Source organism: Leopardus geoffroyi, chromosome D1 (assembly GCF_018350155.1).
Source record: "Leopardus geoffroyi isolate Oge1 chromosome D1, O.geoffroyi_Oge1_pat1.0, whole genome shotgun sequence".
In the NCBI taxonomy this organism is placed as follows: Eukaryota; Metazoa; Chordata; class Mammalia; order Carnivora; family Felidae; genus Leopardus; species Leopardus geoffroyi.
In genome coordinates, this window is record NC_059329.1 from 22,579,438 (window position 1) to 22,595,299 (window position 15,862).

The following is a 15,862-nucleotide window of genomic DNA, read 5'->3' on the forward strand; positions in this document are numbered from 1 at the left end:
GTTGCTATTGTTACTTTCCATGTGCCCCAGGCTTCAAACTCCTCCAGTGATGGAATGTTGTTTTCTTGTGTCAGGGAGGGTTTCTCTTTCTGTTCATGCCCTCTTCCCAGCTACTAGACATCCCTGTATTCCTGCACAATCAGGTCTCTCTCCAAGCTTATACTCTAATGTGGTGGAGGAAAACCAATTTTCCCTCTACCTATCTGGATTCTTGGCTAAGACTGCCCTGTAAGACAAGATTAAAGAAAAACAGAATTTAATAGCATGCTTGCCTCTTGTATACATGGGAGATTCCCAGGCGAACTGAGTGACTCTTCTCCAAACAGGCTCAAACCACCACCTTAAATACCATCCCCAGCGAAAGACAAAAGAAGACATTGCAGGGAGAGGGTGGCAGTTACCAGAAAAAGCATAATCAACAAGGGTAAGGTTGTTGTACAGATTTAAGTCGTTGCCTTGTCCACTGTAAGACTTTCTAGAGATTTTAGTCATCTTCTTCCTGGTACACAGAGGGAGACCCCCTTACAAATGGAAATTTCCCTTATGAATGTACGTACTCAATCTTCAGAGCTTTTCCTATGTCTGCTGTGTCTTAAAAATGACCAGCTTAAAACAACCCTTATTCCAAAGACACTTATTTTAGGGAGCCATATTCTGCTCCCCTTCACTCCTCTCTCAGCATGATAATGCTGCTGCTTATCATTTGGTGCTGAATTTGTGGTTATGAGTCTCTGTTTTCCTGGTTCAACTGCAATCTGAGCCTGTCTCAGAATGCCTGGGCCACTTTCAGTATGCCTGCCCCTCCTTTCTGTGGATTTCTGCCTTGTTCTAGGGCTAGTCTTAGGAGATAGTTTTTGGCCTTCTCAAAGAAGCAAAGATTTAAGAAAAAAATTTTTAATGTTTATTTTTGAGAGAAAGAGAGAGAGACAGAGTGTGAGTAGGGGAGGGGCAGAGAGCGAGGGAGACACAGAAGCTGAAACAGGCTCCAGGCTCTGAGCTGCCAGCACAGAGCCCGACGAGGGGCTCCAACTCATGAAACTCGAGATCGTGACCTGAGCGGAAGTTGGATGCTCCACCGACGGAGCCACCTGGACACCTCAGAAGTACAGATTTGTAAAAAATTGTTATTTTACTTATCCTTATCCCAGCCACAATAGGACTTTGTGTCCTATGGTCAGGATTTTCTGCCCTGCTCCCAGAAATGTAAAGCATTTGCTTTAGAGGAAAAAAGGTCAAAGAAAGTAAGGGGGGCTGTGTGTCTTTTTTTAGCAGCAGCCGATCAGGTCTTGCGAGTCTGCAAGGCCGTGGGGTGGAGGGTGGGTCCACCTTGCTTCTGATCTTTCTCATTAGCTCTGGGTAGAGATCTCTGGAATACAGGTTGTAAGCAAGTACAAAATACTATTAGGTCTGAGGCCCTCATTTCTTTCCTACTGACACTTGAGTCCTCACTTGGTTTTTAATGCTTGTTAAAAGCTTAGCTAGTCAGTTCTTATGCCTTTTCTTTTCTTTTCTTTTCTTTTCTTTTCTTTTCTTTTCTTCTTTTCTTTTCTTCTTTTCTTTCCTTTCCTTTCCTTTCCTTTCCTTTCCTTTTCTTTTCTTTCTTTCTTTCTTTCCTTCTTTCTTTCTGAGAGAGAGAGAGAGAGAGAGAGAGAGAGAGAGAGATCATGGGCTGGGAAGGGGCAGAGGGAGAGGGAGAGAGAATCTTAGGCAGGCTCCCTGCCCAGTGCAGAACTCGATCTCTGACTGTGAGATCATGACCTGAGCTGAAATCTGTAGAGTTGGATGCCCAACTGACTGAGCCATCCAGGTGCCCTGCTTTTGTGTTTTACTCGGCTTTTATGGAGGCTACTTCTTTCCTCTGTGCTCTGCCACAGGTAAGCCAGTTTGTGTGTCTACTCACAGCTACCATGACTACCCATTTAATCAGTCTGTTCTTAAAATTGGCTCTTAAAAAATGTGGGGTTTTTTTTTGAGGCTTTTTTAGGAGCCCCATTCTGGGTCCTTTCTTGTCTCTCTAAGCAAATTGACAGAGAAGAACTATTTTACTCAAATCGTTCTTGTAGACTGCTTATATGATTTTTGGAGAACTCGGGCTCTGAGGCCAAAGTCAGCTCAGTCCTGAGAGATTCATTTCTTTGAAGTCTCACCCTGACTCTGTCTACAAAGGATCCAGTCCAGAGGACTCTCTCAGTTCATAATGTTTGCCTCCCTGGATTATGAGGGATTGAGAGCTGAACCTCTGGACATCAGAGCCTCCTGCCTATGCAGTGGTTCTTTTGAGAAAGAAAATAAACATTAACTACCGTCATAACACAAACTACAAAAGTTAAACCATGACAAAAATCTCACTGTGGGAATACAGGGAAAGACTGCCACAGTTTCCTGCTGGGTGAGTCAGGCCTGCAAACATAAGGTGGAAACCATACTCCCCTAGCATTTGTTATCTTGATGGTATGGAAGCCAAAAGCCAGTTGCCCCAAGATGTACCACTCCGGCATGCAGATTATTTTGAGCTGAAACAATCAAGGCCCAAAATACTCAGGAAGGAATTTTGACTTTCCTTCTAAATGCCTAAAATGAATTTAGATAGAATACTTGTTCCAAGAAGAAAACTATCACCATAGATAACTACATTATAATATGAACTAGGAATAGTAGACAGGGAGGAATTTAGCAAAGTCTGTTTGCTAAAATTCCTCTCTACGTCCCATTGTTTCTGTATGGCCCAGCAATAAATTTGCTAATAAAACATTCGCTCTTTCTCAACTTCCTGTGAATTGTTTTCTTTCCCTTTGAAGTCCCAGACCCCTACTCCCTTCTCCTCAGTTCAAGATAACATAAATATGTCATTGTGCCTAACTATCCTTGAAATCTCATGTCTATGTGAACTCCCCATATGTACGTGAGTAAATTTGATTTTTTTCCTCTGTTAATCTGTCTCATGTCAACTTAATTCGTAGACCACCTATAAGAATCTTGAAGGGCATAGGAAAAATTTTCCTCCCCAACAGTGCATTTGGGGGAAGAGGCTCTGCAATGTGAAATATTTATGATTAGCAGAATAGGTGAGAAGTCCTGAAATAATGAGGAGACCAGCTAGCTACATGGCCGACGTATGTCGCTGACAGGAAGTGCCGGTGGCTGACGTGGGGACAGCTGTACAGGGTAGGTTCTCTCCCCAGGATCGCAGGGTCAGGATAACCTGAGATTACAAGTGAAGCTGGTAGACAGCAGGCTTTTCATCCGGGTCCCACACACACATCAGCATCTCCCGAAGACCAGCCAGCAGTGCTCCCGGGAGCTCCCGCCAGGCCTGGGTATCTGCCCTGCCAGGGGCTCTGCCCGGCCCCTCTCCTCTCACTGGAGCATAGAGACAAGCAGGGGGTTCTGCCAGCGAGCAGAATCCTATAACCTGTTTTCCTTTTGTAGAACATTCAACTCTAGGACAAAAACTATTTTGTGGCAGGATACTTAGCTGGCCTACGAAACTCTTTTTGTCTTTCCTCTCTCCCCTTCTCACATAGCTTCCACTTTCTTCTAAGAAGTTTCCAGCCCATTTTATGCCTGCCCTCAGGGAGGATTTGGGGGAAACACAAACCAAAGTAGTTTGAGAACACACTTCTCCACTGTTTTCTCTGGAAGCCTGAAGCCCTTGGCAGGATCGCCCAGATGGAGGGGAGAGGTTGGATGCCTGGGGGTCTTTAGGAGAATGGGGTCACTTCTCCCACCTTGTTTCTGGCAGCACCTGTAGGAGCGGGTGACCTCACAGGGGTATGGCTGATGGTAACTCAGAATGTGGCCCCTCATCCCCATGGATTTCAGATTCGCCAGGAACCAGTGAGGCCCCAGCATGAAACCAAAACGGACCGGGAGCATCAGCATGGGCAAATATTTCCCCTGTAAGTTCTGGCAAAAATTCATGAACTTCCAATGATGTGTCTCTTTAGACATTCTTCCTGGAGGAAATGAGAGGTGGGGTGAAGCCCCAAAATAACAGAGATGGAATTATTTACCACCCAGGCAGTTGGGTGGGTGTCAGCTTAGAGATGATTTTAAGAGGATGAGAAATGAAGTTTCTCTTGGACACGAGGTTATACTAACAACACATCCATTACTTCTTGCCCTAGTAGACTTTCAGAGAGTCCTCAAAAATCACGTGTAAGTAAATTTATTTTCAATTCAGGTGAGTCTGAGCCCCCTCCTAGTTTCTTAGGTCTTATCATACCTCCCTTGAATGTTGGACAACTAAGGCCCTCACACAGTGCCATCCTATCCCTGGTCCTATATCTTCTGGTAAACAAGGCTGTGTGACTGGTGTGTGGGAAGGATGGGGACAGGGTAGGAACCTTCTCATAACTTCCTGCACAACTCAGATTTTATGCCTAAGGAATTAAGGAGGTGTGATCACTCCGATGCCTCCGATCCTAGGGGCAGCCGGTGTAGCACAGGTCTCCTGGTCACAGCCTGTGTGCTTGTCCTGCCTCCCTTACACTCAGAGATGTGCCAAGACTGGACTCACTTGTAGTGCAGGCTACTGGGGGGATGGTCTTCTTCCCACACAGTCTATCAAAGGAAATACCATCCAAGCCCGCTGCTGGTGCCAGAAGCCCCCACTGCTCTCTGGGATGTTGAGGCAACTGGAGCCCAGAGAAGGAGGGGCCAACAAGAAAGTGCCTATGGCTCTGAGTGTCTCCTAAGGAAGGAACAGTAATGTTCCAAGTAGACAGTGATGTTGGTCCTAGTGTGCACCTGCTTGTAGAGGCAGCAGGATGCCCAGCTTCTGTTTATCTCCTCATGTTCCCTGTTCCTCCCAGATGCGGACAGGCTAGAAAGCAAGGGTTAGGGTGATGGTCCTTGTGGTCTTGGTCCCTGTGTTCCTAGTCCTGCTACCTGGAACTCATGTTGATCTGGGAGAAGCCTGAACATAAATGTTCTTTTCCTGATCCTGAGGGAGACAGCAAAGACTGAGAAGGGCAGAGAGTATTGTACCTTGTGGCAAAGATACCTTTGCCGACCAGAGGACCCAGATGTAGGCCTCGTGGCTGCAGTCGTCCATGAAGGGTAGGTGGTCTTGGGGCAACGGGAGCAGGGTCCACGTTTTCAGTGGCAGAGGTTGGGAGATCCAAACTGAGAAAGAGATGAGGCCAGTGGTGTCTAAGGCTGTAGAGAAATTACAGAAGAGTTGGGCCCTGCTGATGAAGTTGGTAGAACAGCCAAGAAGGGGACAACCCTTCCCTTGTCCTTAAGGGGTCAAGAGTCAGCAGTAAGTGGAAAGGAGAAAATTCCACCAATGCTACAGAGAAATAACAGAATGGCTTCATGTGCTCTGGGAGGCTCCTCCTCACAGGGCCTCCTGAGGCCAGAGGGGTGGAGAGTCCGGGGGACAAAGAGCAGGAAGGGGACATGAATTTCCTCCCCTTGGCTGAATCTGCCACTGCTGTGTCAGGGGGGACCTGAGGAGACTTCTGGGGAAGTCTCCACTCTAGCCACGATCGGGGTGTTGGCTCAGGCTGCGGTGTGTGTGTATGTGGGGGGGGGGGGTGGGGGAAGCCAAACCCCAGGTGTGTCTGAGGGATTCGCCACTTGGGGCACTTCCAATTTTTATGTGACAAGTGAGCCGCACCCGGGACAAGAGCATTTTTGATAGGATCTGAAACTGTGGCCGGACAGAGCCCATCAGGGCGCATATTCTCAGAGGCTGCGCTGCCCTGAGCTTCATGTGGCTGCAGAGGGCAGGGCGTTCAGGACACTGGGCGCCAACGTTGTCCCCCCCCATCTCTCCCTAAGTCCCCAGGAGCATTTGCGACTGGCTGTTCCCTCCTTCTTGAAAACCCCTTCTGGGTATTGTACCCTCCCCTCTCCTCTCCTACCTATCTGTGCCTTTCAATCTCCCAAAGCAGAGAAAAATGACAAAGACAACAAATGTATGAGGAATTCTTAGAGATGTGGAAGGTCAAACTAGAGTGCATACCAACCCACAGCATTCCAGAAAAAAAAAAAAAAAAAAGATGAATAGGAAGAATTTAATAAGGAAATATGAAATAACAAAAAATTTCCAAATAATCTGAAATGAGACATAAATTTTCAAATAGCAGGTGTCTAGCAAGTGTCAAGGGAGAAAAACCCCACTGGACACATCATTGTGAAATTTAACAAGCATATTTTATTTTATTTTATTTTTTTAATATTTATTTAGTTTTGAGAGAAGGAGGGAGACAGAGGGTGAATGGGGGAGGGGAAGAGAGAGAGAGAGAGGAGACACAGAAGCTGAAGCAGACTCCAGGCTCTGAGCTGTCAGCACAGAGCCCAGTGAGAAGTTCGAACTCACGAACCATGAGAGCATGACCTGCCGAAGTCGGAAGCTTAACCAACTGAGCCACCCAGGTGCCTCGAATTTAACAACTATACAGAAAAGACACTACTCTTTACTAGAGAGAAGAGCAGATCAATTTCAAAAAAGTTTAACTGACATTTTTCTTGTTAGTAGAAGCCCTGGATGCTGGAGACAATGGAATAATGCCTTACAATTCTCATGGGGTCTCCCAGGTTTCAGATGACAGAGGAATATTCAATCTTCTCCAGCCATCACTTCCTTCCGTGACTCAGAGGTGGGGGGATTGGGTATAAAGAACCTGTCACAGTGCCCAGCAGTTGGTGTGTGTGAGTAGTTAGTAATAAGTATTAGTACCCTCACTCCCCCTGTGCTTTGAGAATTCAGGGCTCAGCAGACACGCTCCCTGACCACCTTCAGCCCTGCCAGATCCCTGTGCTGCCTATGAGCACAACCAGCACCTATGGCATGTTGTCCAGGTCTCCAAAGCTTTTGTTCTCTTTATGTGTCTAGATGTATTAGCATGTCCCTCGAGGATAAGAATCTGCCCCCAAAAGACCTACCCAGACTTGAGAGGCTGAGGGCTCAGTAGCACTTGGTTAGGGTTGTTGTAGCGACAGAAAGAACCATCCCTGGGCTCCCGGCGAGCCCCTTCCCCACCTGTACAAACCCCACCCAGCAGCTTGACACCAACAGCACGAAGAAAAAAATAGGTAAATTGGACTTCATCAAAATTAAAGACTTTTTGCTTTCAAGGACACTCTCAAGAAGGTGTAAGCCAACGATGAGAGAAAATGTTTGCTAATTATATACCTGAGAAGAACCTAGTATCCAGAGTACGTATACATATACATATATATACTATAAAATATTTTCGTTACTTACTATAATAAACACGTAAAGATTACTTACTTCTGAACAATAAAAAAAAACCACTTCAAAATCAGGCAAAACATTTCTGAACGGGCGCTTCTCCAAAGAAGACACATAAATGCATAAAAGTCCAAATAAAAGATGCTGAGCAACGTTAGTCATCGGGGATTCGAGTCAATAACACAACGAGATAGCAAGTTTACACGTGCCACAGGGACTAAAATAAACAGATGGGCAATAACATATGTTGGTGAGAAGACAGAGAAATTGGAACCCTCGTTCATGGTTGGTGGGAACATAAAATGGTGCAGCCACAAGTTCAACAATGAATTACCACGTGACTGTGCAATTCGGGTCCCAGGCACATACCTGCGAGAGCTGAAAACAAGCCTGTGCAAACTCCCGCACACAGGTGTCGATGGCAGCACAATGCATAAAAGCCAAAGAGTAGGAAAAAACAAGATGGCTGTCAACCGAGGCATGACTAAGCAGAGTGTGCATATCCCTACAGTGGATACTAATCGGCAGTGCGAGGAAATGAGGTCCTGATACACGTGACCACACGAACGAACCTTGGAAAGAGCTTGCTAAATGAAAGAAGCCAGATTCAAGGCGACAACATTGCCTGATGTCATTTACTGAAATGTCCAGGGGAGGCAGATCCACAGAAAAGGAAAGTGGATTAGTGGCGGCCAAGGCCTGGGTGTAGGTGGTTAAGGGCAGTGGCAGCTAATGGACACAGGATGTCTGGGGTGATGAAAATGTCCTGGGTTAGGTAGTGGCAGTGGTTGCCCAGCTGAGAGAGCACACAGGAACCCATCTGTACACAGTGAAAGAGTGAATCATATGGTGCATTAATAATATCCCAAAGAAAAAGGAAAGAAGGGAGGGCGGAAGGAACTAAGGAAAGAAGGAAAAGAGGAAATAAAGACAGAGAAAGATGGGAGAAGCGGGGGAGAAAAGGAAGCCCAGGGTTTAAGTCCCATCAGAGGTAGGAGAGGAGGAGATCAGGCTGAGGGAAAGAAAGGGCATCATGAATTCAGGACCTGGACGGGCTCAGGAGGGGCTGTTGCCCTTTTCCCGGAGAGTCACGAGAGACCCTGTGCTGTCCGAACCAGGCGGTCCCGCTGTCTGTGCTCCTGACCACCTTCAAAACCAGAGCCTCTGCCCCCAGCCCTCTTCCACCCGGAGAACAGTGATGTCACTGACACTGAGGAGCACGGGTCACAAGGCAGAGAGCAGCTTAATGGTTCACTTCCCTGCTGGAGAGACGGAGAAGACATCACCAGGTCGGAACAGGGATGCGTGCTGGTCAAGGTGCAGCACGTCCACGCCCAGCAGGACTCCTCCCAGCAGATCGTGGCATAGGAGAGGGTTGTGTGTCTGCTTTGCCAGCAGACTTGTGCGTTCAAAACACCAACTCCCTGTCCTCCCTGTCCCGAGTCACACTGCTTGTCAGAGACATCGCTTGTCACCTCCATTAAGTCCTGGAGGGTGCCAACCCGGGGTCGCCAGCACTGCCCTGCTTCCAGGTGGTTGGCAAACACCTGCACCTGCCCTACCAAGGTGATGTCACAGAGAGGACTGAGCCAGCTGGCCCCTTCCCTCCCCTTCCAGAAACATTCGCAGACATTCAGAAACAGGTACTGACCGGACTTCTGCACTAAACAGACCATGGACAATCATGTGACCAGTGTGCAGTGAAAGTAAGATCCCTGCTGGCTCGGCACCGGGAGCCGTGGACCTGCGGCTTGCTCCCCACTTTCCCTTTCCCCGGGGAGGGCCCAGTTCTCACTGCGTCAGGGGCTCTCAAAGGATTGTAAGTTCCTTGCCCTTCACCTATTACCCAGCAAGCACGTGGAGCTCCCGGCCCCTTCTCAGGCCTGGCTCTCAATCTCCTGCTGAAAGATGCATGAGGGAAGCAGGATGGGGGCGCCATTAGGGACTGGGGTTCTGGAGGGTTCCGGAGGGAAAATGCCCGGGTCTAATCCCGGGGCTGCCATGCATTAGCTGTGTGACCTTGGGCAAATTCCACAACCTCTCTGCCTCCAGGGTAACACGGGCATGAAACCCCCCACCCCCACCCCCGTGCGTCCTTAGGGAGTTCATATGAAACAGTGGCTGCCACCCGAGGTGCTCCTCACCAGTCACGGCCACCAGGTGGTGATGTCATGGGGAGTGTTTTTACCACTCCCCATGCCGATGCCAACTCTTGAGCTTAGCAAGTCTAAACAAGCAAAGATATAAATAAGTAAAGTGCAATGAGACAAAAATCTTTCAAATGATTTCTGCTTCTTCAAAACACAACAGAAACAAAAACAGAGAGAGGTGAGACAACACAGAAGATGGCTGTTGGGCCACCACTGTCCTGATTGTGGCTGCCTGACTCACACCTGTCATCCGGAGGCCTGTCCTGGGGTCTCACCTAGGGAGCCCTCAGGAGGTGTCCGTGTCTGCGTGTCCCTTGAGGGTCAGCATCTCAGGCTCCTCGAGTGTGAGCTGTGATGATTGTGTCTGTGCTGCATCCTGATGGCATAAGTGACCGTCTTCCCTGGCCCCTCTCCGTCCTCACACATGGACCTCAGTGACCTGTGGATTCAGGTGGGGCAGGTGGAGGGGTCTTACCTCCTCCCACAGTCAGATCATAGTGAGCAGGACTGCCCCCTGCAGGCAGCCTCTAGAAGTGCAAGCACACATTCAGCCTGGCCCTTGTCCAGCCACTGTGGGCCCTGGGCAGGCATCTCGGATCCCATCGTGGTTCAGAGACGTTCCTCCTTCCTGTGCGTGCAGAGCGCACACTGTGACTCGAAGGCACAACTCACGTGGATTTCCAGGGCGCCTGCAGGGCCTCCTTCCCCCTCTCCCGCAGACACCCACCAGTCCTGCCAGCTCTCCCTAGAGAGGTATGGTCTACTCAAAACCTTCCTCTCCAGGCCCTGGCTCTGTAGGTGCAAGGAAACCCCTGTTTCAGTGACTCTGTCCCCCAGCAGGTGCTGCTGGCTGGGATCAGTGTCCATGGAATTCTGTCTCTGCACTTTGAGCCCATTGGGAAACAGGGGCTCATCGGAGCACCTCTGCCCCCGGCCTGCTCTCTCCTCACCAGGAGGCCTCCAGGCCATGCGGAAATTCTGCGTCCACACGTGTGGGGGGGAGATGCACGTGACTGTCTCTCGTGGTCACTGTGGGTTCCAAGGTCTGCCTTTCCCTGGTCTCGTGACCTCACAACACCTCAACTCCCATGGCTTCCCTCGTGCCTGAGCCCCCCCACCCCCAACAGGAAAGTAGACCCTTTTCTGAGTTTCACCCCCTGACCTTCAACGTAGTAGAGGGCATTTGTGCACACAGGGGGTTTGAAGGGTCTAGGATTTAACAGAGGCGTTGTACACAGCAAGGTGCAGCTCCCTGGGCACTCCTCTCGCCTCCTCCCTCCCCCCTCTGTGCTCTTGAGCCCTGTAACCACAACCTGGCCAGAGGCTGGCTCCTAGGACGAGGAGGAACAGTTTCCTTCCCTTCCCCTCTGGCTCACCCTGGTCCTACCTCCCACATTTACCCACTCAGCCATCTCCCTACCAAAACAAAGGTCTCAGCTTTTAGGAATGGATACGATTGAAGGTGCCTTTTCTTCTTCCTCTTCAGCAGGGACGTCAATCCCTCTAAAGACAGTGTTTTCAAAGTCAGTGTTTTCAGTGATACTGTTTGTGTCTGTTACATGATTGTGTTCCTGTGATTAATCTGTAACACACGCCTCTGCCAGCGTCTCAGGTCTCCCCAAAAGGCGTTTTATCAGGAGACGGAAGCCTACTTGGAAGGCTGTCTGCGAACCTGAGGTACAATGTGTGTGAGGGCGGACGGGACAGGGTCTGATCGTTGTCACCGCGGGACGAGCTCAGAGCCCAGTTCGGACCGAATTTTTCTTAAGCTTCTCAGGCCACTGCTGCTGAAGCCAGGCTCTAAGCTGACACACAGGCAGCCCTGTCCGTCCCTATCTGTACTCCCCATCCATCTGTACTTTCAACATTAAGTGCGGACTCTCTGACCTGCCCTCACAGGCTGGGCCAGACTTTGGTGCAGACGCTGACGTGTGCGTGGTCCCACTCGTCACAAGGGGGCGCCACCGACCGGCTCCTCCTGCCCTGATTTGGGAGGCTTGGTCTCAGCAGTGATCTCAGAGTCAGTATTTGCAAAGTGTGTGTTTTGCTTCTCTTGACTGCAAAACTACGCGGAAAATGGAAACCACAAATGGTGGTACCAGATAAGAAATACAGTTTCTGTAACTTAGTGCCTGATTTGAAAGTGAAAAGCGGCGACTTGGGCACAAGTAGCACCTGTGGCTTCCATTGGAGGCTCATGGGACCTCGTCCAGGGGCTTCATGAGCACTTGTGCAGATAATTGCACAGAAGGAATGGGATTGAGACGCTGAAAGTAGTATAGCAACTACATTGTGTCCAACGGATGGCATTAAGAATTTGGTATTTCCAGTTATGTAGGAACAGACAGCTGGTTCTAACACGAAGCTCCTTTTCACATTAGTGTTCATAGACATTTTCAGGATCCATTGTGCCTGGAGCCCGCCTGAGCTGGCAGGAGGATCTGCCCTGAGCTGAGCCCCTACCCTTTCAGACCACGTTTGCCAGGTTTTCGGGGGAAAACCCCCGGCCCTTAAGCCTGTCCCAAGACCCCAGGGGAACTGTCGGTGGCGGGGAGCGGTACCCGGCCCACGTGGATGGGGCCCGTCTGCTGGTTTGGTCCTTTCCCCAGTCCAGGCCCATGGGAATTGGGGGTGGTGCATACGGGCCGTCTCCCAGCCAGGACCCAGTGCGTTCTCTGTTACTGCCCATAGATGCAGGTGCACGTCTGTCCCCGTTGGTGGAGATAAAGGCTCCCATAATGGGGCTCTTGGAGGCCAAAGAGCCACGAAAATTAGTGGGCTTTGGGTGAGCACTTAGAGCTTCAGACCACTTGACACCAAACCCAAAGACTCTTGTGTTCGGATGAGCTGGTCGTGGCACCAGTCAGATTGGCTGGAGGGCACAGCCCCACCCCGACATCTAGAGGACGTCCGAGCAGGGAGGTGCATGTAAAACACACTGCAGGACCCATCCCGCGGCACAGGCCTTGTAGGTGATGAGTTGGGACCCAAGAAACCCAGAGGTTCCCTAAGTGGATGCTTAACTCTAAAGACTCACATGTTTCTTCTCCGGGCACACCTGCTTAATTTATGTCTCCAAACTATAAGTCCTGGAAGCTATAAATATCTACCAAAATGACGCCATGTACTGTGGTCTGAGAACTCGTTTTGGGAGGCATCCCAGGAAGGGTCCCCAAAACGGTGCTCCCCACCCATTCAGGAAAAGATATAACCAGAGAGAAAAGTGGGTTGAGCTGAATTTGTGGCTCAGCGTCCTGTCCAACTGCTGCTGGCCTTCAGGATAATGGCAACGGCCATAAGGAGGAACTTTAAATTACATAAGAAAATGTAAGAGGAGCACTTGAAAGACGGGGATTCAAAATTAAACACACAGGATGGGATACCTATTTTCATTGGCATGCAAAAGCCCCCAAAAGGCCTTGCTGCAAATTCCAAAATAGCTTCCATGAAAGTTTTTGCAAAACACCAATGAAATACACAGATGGTGGTTGTTGAACACTGCCCGCAACACTTCCTGTTAGTTCTGCCTATAAACTACAGAGTAGCTCTGTGATCAGAAATTGGCCAGATTGCACAGCGTCAAAGAACTAAAAAAATGTTTTTGATGCCTCCTCCCTGAAACTACAATGGAACTATGTACCCAGAGGGACATAAAAACCTCAAAAACTTCTGCAACCTTCCTGAATGTATTTACTTAAAAAGATAACGCACTTACAAGGTGGCTCAACCTAGGATAGCCTTTTTTTTTTTTTTCAACGTTTATTTATTTTTGGGACAGAGAGAGACAGAGCATGAACGGGGGAGGGGAGACAGAGAGGGAGACACAGAATTGGAAACAGGCTCCAGGCTCTGAGCCATCAGCCCAGAGCCTGACGCGGGGCTCGAACTCCCGGACCGCGAGATCGTGACCTGGCTGAAGTCGGACGCTTAACCAACTGCGCCACCCAGGCGCCCCTAGGATAGCCTTTTAAGTGGCAACCCAATGCCCTGAGGAATTGGGAGTAACTGTCTTCATCTTGCAAATCTTTGCAACACTAGAATGCAGCTCTAGAGGTAAGCCAAAGTTCACCCGTGCCTTTTTACCCATCCCCAAACCTCCCCTATTTCCCCTCAAGGGCTTGTAACTTGCATTCTTGCCTGGGCCTCTGAGATGTAAATGGTAGACAAACTTCAGGGTGGTAATTAAACCACAAGTGGGAACTCCATTTGGAATGTGGGCTACTGGGAAATCCTAAGTGTATGGAGTCTGGAAGGTCTCTGTTTCCTCTGTCGGTATGGTCTATACACGCACGTTGTGTATGTGTGGTGTTTTCTACCTCCGGATCGTATGGCCAAAATTCATTGTAAAAGAACTCTATGTAATTGCTGTAAAGAAAATCAAGCACACCCCTAAATTAAGTATTCATAGAACTTCTCAAAACAGTCATAGGAACTAACCCCATTACTTCTCAGGGTCATATGCTCTGGGATAATCTTTGGCAAATAAAAGCAAGTTTCACTTTGGTTTCATTAAAAGAGGCAGACTTGTCTTCAGACTTTCCAGCATGAAGGGTCCTGCAGAGACACCACTTCTGTTCTACCTGGCCAAATAGGCTCATGTTCTTCTCACAAAATTTGTCAGCCAGAAAGACAGCTGGGAATGATGGCTCACTGTGTCTGATATCACACAAAGTTGTCGTAAACATAAAAATTAAGAACCAGTAAACTAGGTAGATAGAAATAGCATGAAAAGTTCTTCGGTGAACTTTTAAAAACTTTCTCCGCATCTGAGAGAGCATTTCTGAGTGCCTGCTCTGTGCCAAACACGATCCTGAAGCTTAGAATATGTAATTAATGAAGCGAATGCACAAAGGCCACCTGCTGTGTGCGGCCAGGCACTATGCTGGTTGTTTGGATGTCAACCCATGTCATGTCACTGGGTACTCAGCTCCAAGACGGACATTGGCTTCACCATTCCAAAGGTGAGGAACCTGACCAGAGAAGTGAATTTACTAACAAGATTTTATCGTGCTACTAAGCAGCAATGCGTGAATTCACACTTAGAGGTCCATGCCTACTATAGTCGGTTCTTTCTTCCACCCAGTTTCCCCTTTCTCAGTCTGCTTCGATGACCTCCCCTGGACTTGAAGGGATATGGCCATTTTGTATGTTGCCAGATAGTGCCATAATGATGCACCTACTTGTGGAAAGGTTACTTAAAAAAAAAGTTTCTCCAAATCTTTTTGGTAATCTTAAGCCTTAGGTGTTTCTAAGTTAAATTAAATGATGGTCAGTCATTAACTGTCTCGGTCAATTCAAACAAGATGCAGGACTAAAACGTTAATTCCCAAACAGCAGCTGGCTTTTACAGGGACACTAAGGAGACCTTGCTTTTACATCGACACTGTTAGTAAACAAGCTACAAACTCTGAAAAAGAAATTACCAGAAGAAAATATGTGCCCGTGATGTATCAGGAGCACTCTGCCTACAGGTGTGCAGGACAAACTGTGGCAGGGGTGAGGAGGGTGAGGAGGAGGCAGGGATGGAGGCAGGGAGACCAGACAGGAGGCTGCTGTGACCTTCCTTCCTTCCTTCCTTCCTTCCTTCCTTCCTTCCTTCTCTTTCCTTCTTTTTCTTTCCTCCTTTTTTTCCTTTCATTTGTTTATCTCACAGACTTTGCTAAAATACAATCTTCCAAATTTCTATTAAATAATAAATTTCTATGATCATCTCTGACATACTAACAGTGCTGAAAGTCTCCTCCGTATTTCTGTTTATTTAAGCTATCTTTAAAAAAATTAAGTGTGTGTTTGAATAAAGGCAGAAACATCTTTCCTCTGTCATCTGAAACCCAGGAAGACCCGTGAGAACTGGAGGCATGTGGCACCGTTGTCTCTGGCGTCCAGCACTACTCCTAACAGAGACAACGTCAGTTCCATTTCTTTCTGCCATTTCTGCTTCTTTCTAGAAAGGCCTAGGACCTTCCTTATACTGTCATAGGTGCTGGAGTCTCACAAAGGTGGGTGCGGTGGGGTCTTCTGCTGATTTTCCTCCTTGACGCTTGCTAGACCCTTTCTACTAAAGACTTATGTCTCCCTTGAGGAAAATGAGAAAAATTTTTTCTTTGATAAATCCTTCCCATTTTTTTTTCTGGAATGCTGAATGGATGTTGGTGTTGCCCTATGGGTTGACTTGCGCATGTATAGGAATTCCTCATACAGGGGTGTCTGGGAGGCTCCGTCGATTGAGCATCTGACTTCAGCTCAGGTCATGATCTCAAGGCCAGAGTTCAAGCCCCACGTCAGGCTCTGTGCTGACAGCTCAGAGCCTGGAGCCTGCTTCAGATTCTATGTCTCTCTCTCTCTCTGCCCCTTCCCTGCTCACACTCTGTCTCTGTCTCTCAAAACAAATAAACATTTAAAAAAGAGAGAGAGAGAGACAATACCTCTTACATTATTTTTGACTTTGTCACTCTTCTGGGCCGGGGGAGATGGAAGGCACAGATAGGTAGGGGAGGAGAGGGGAGGC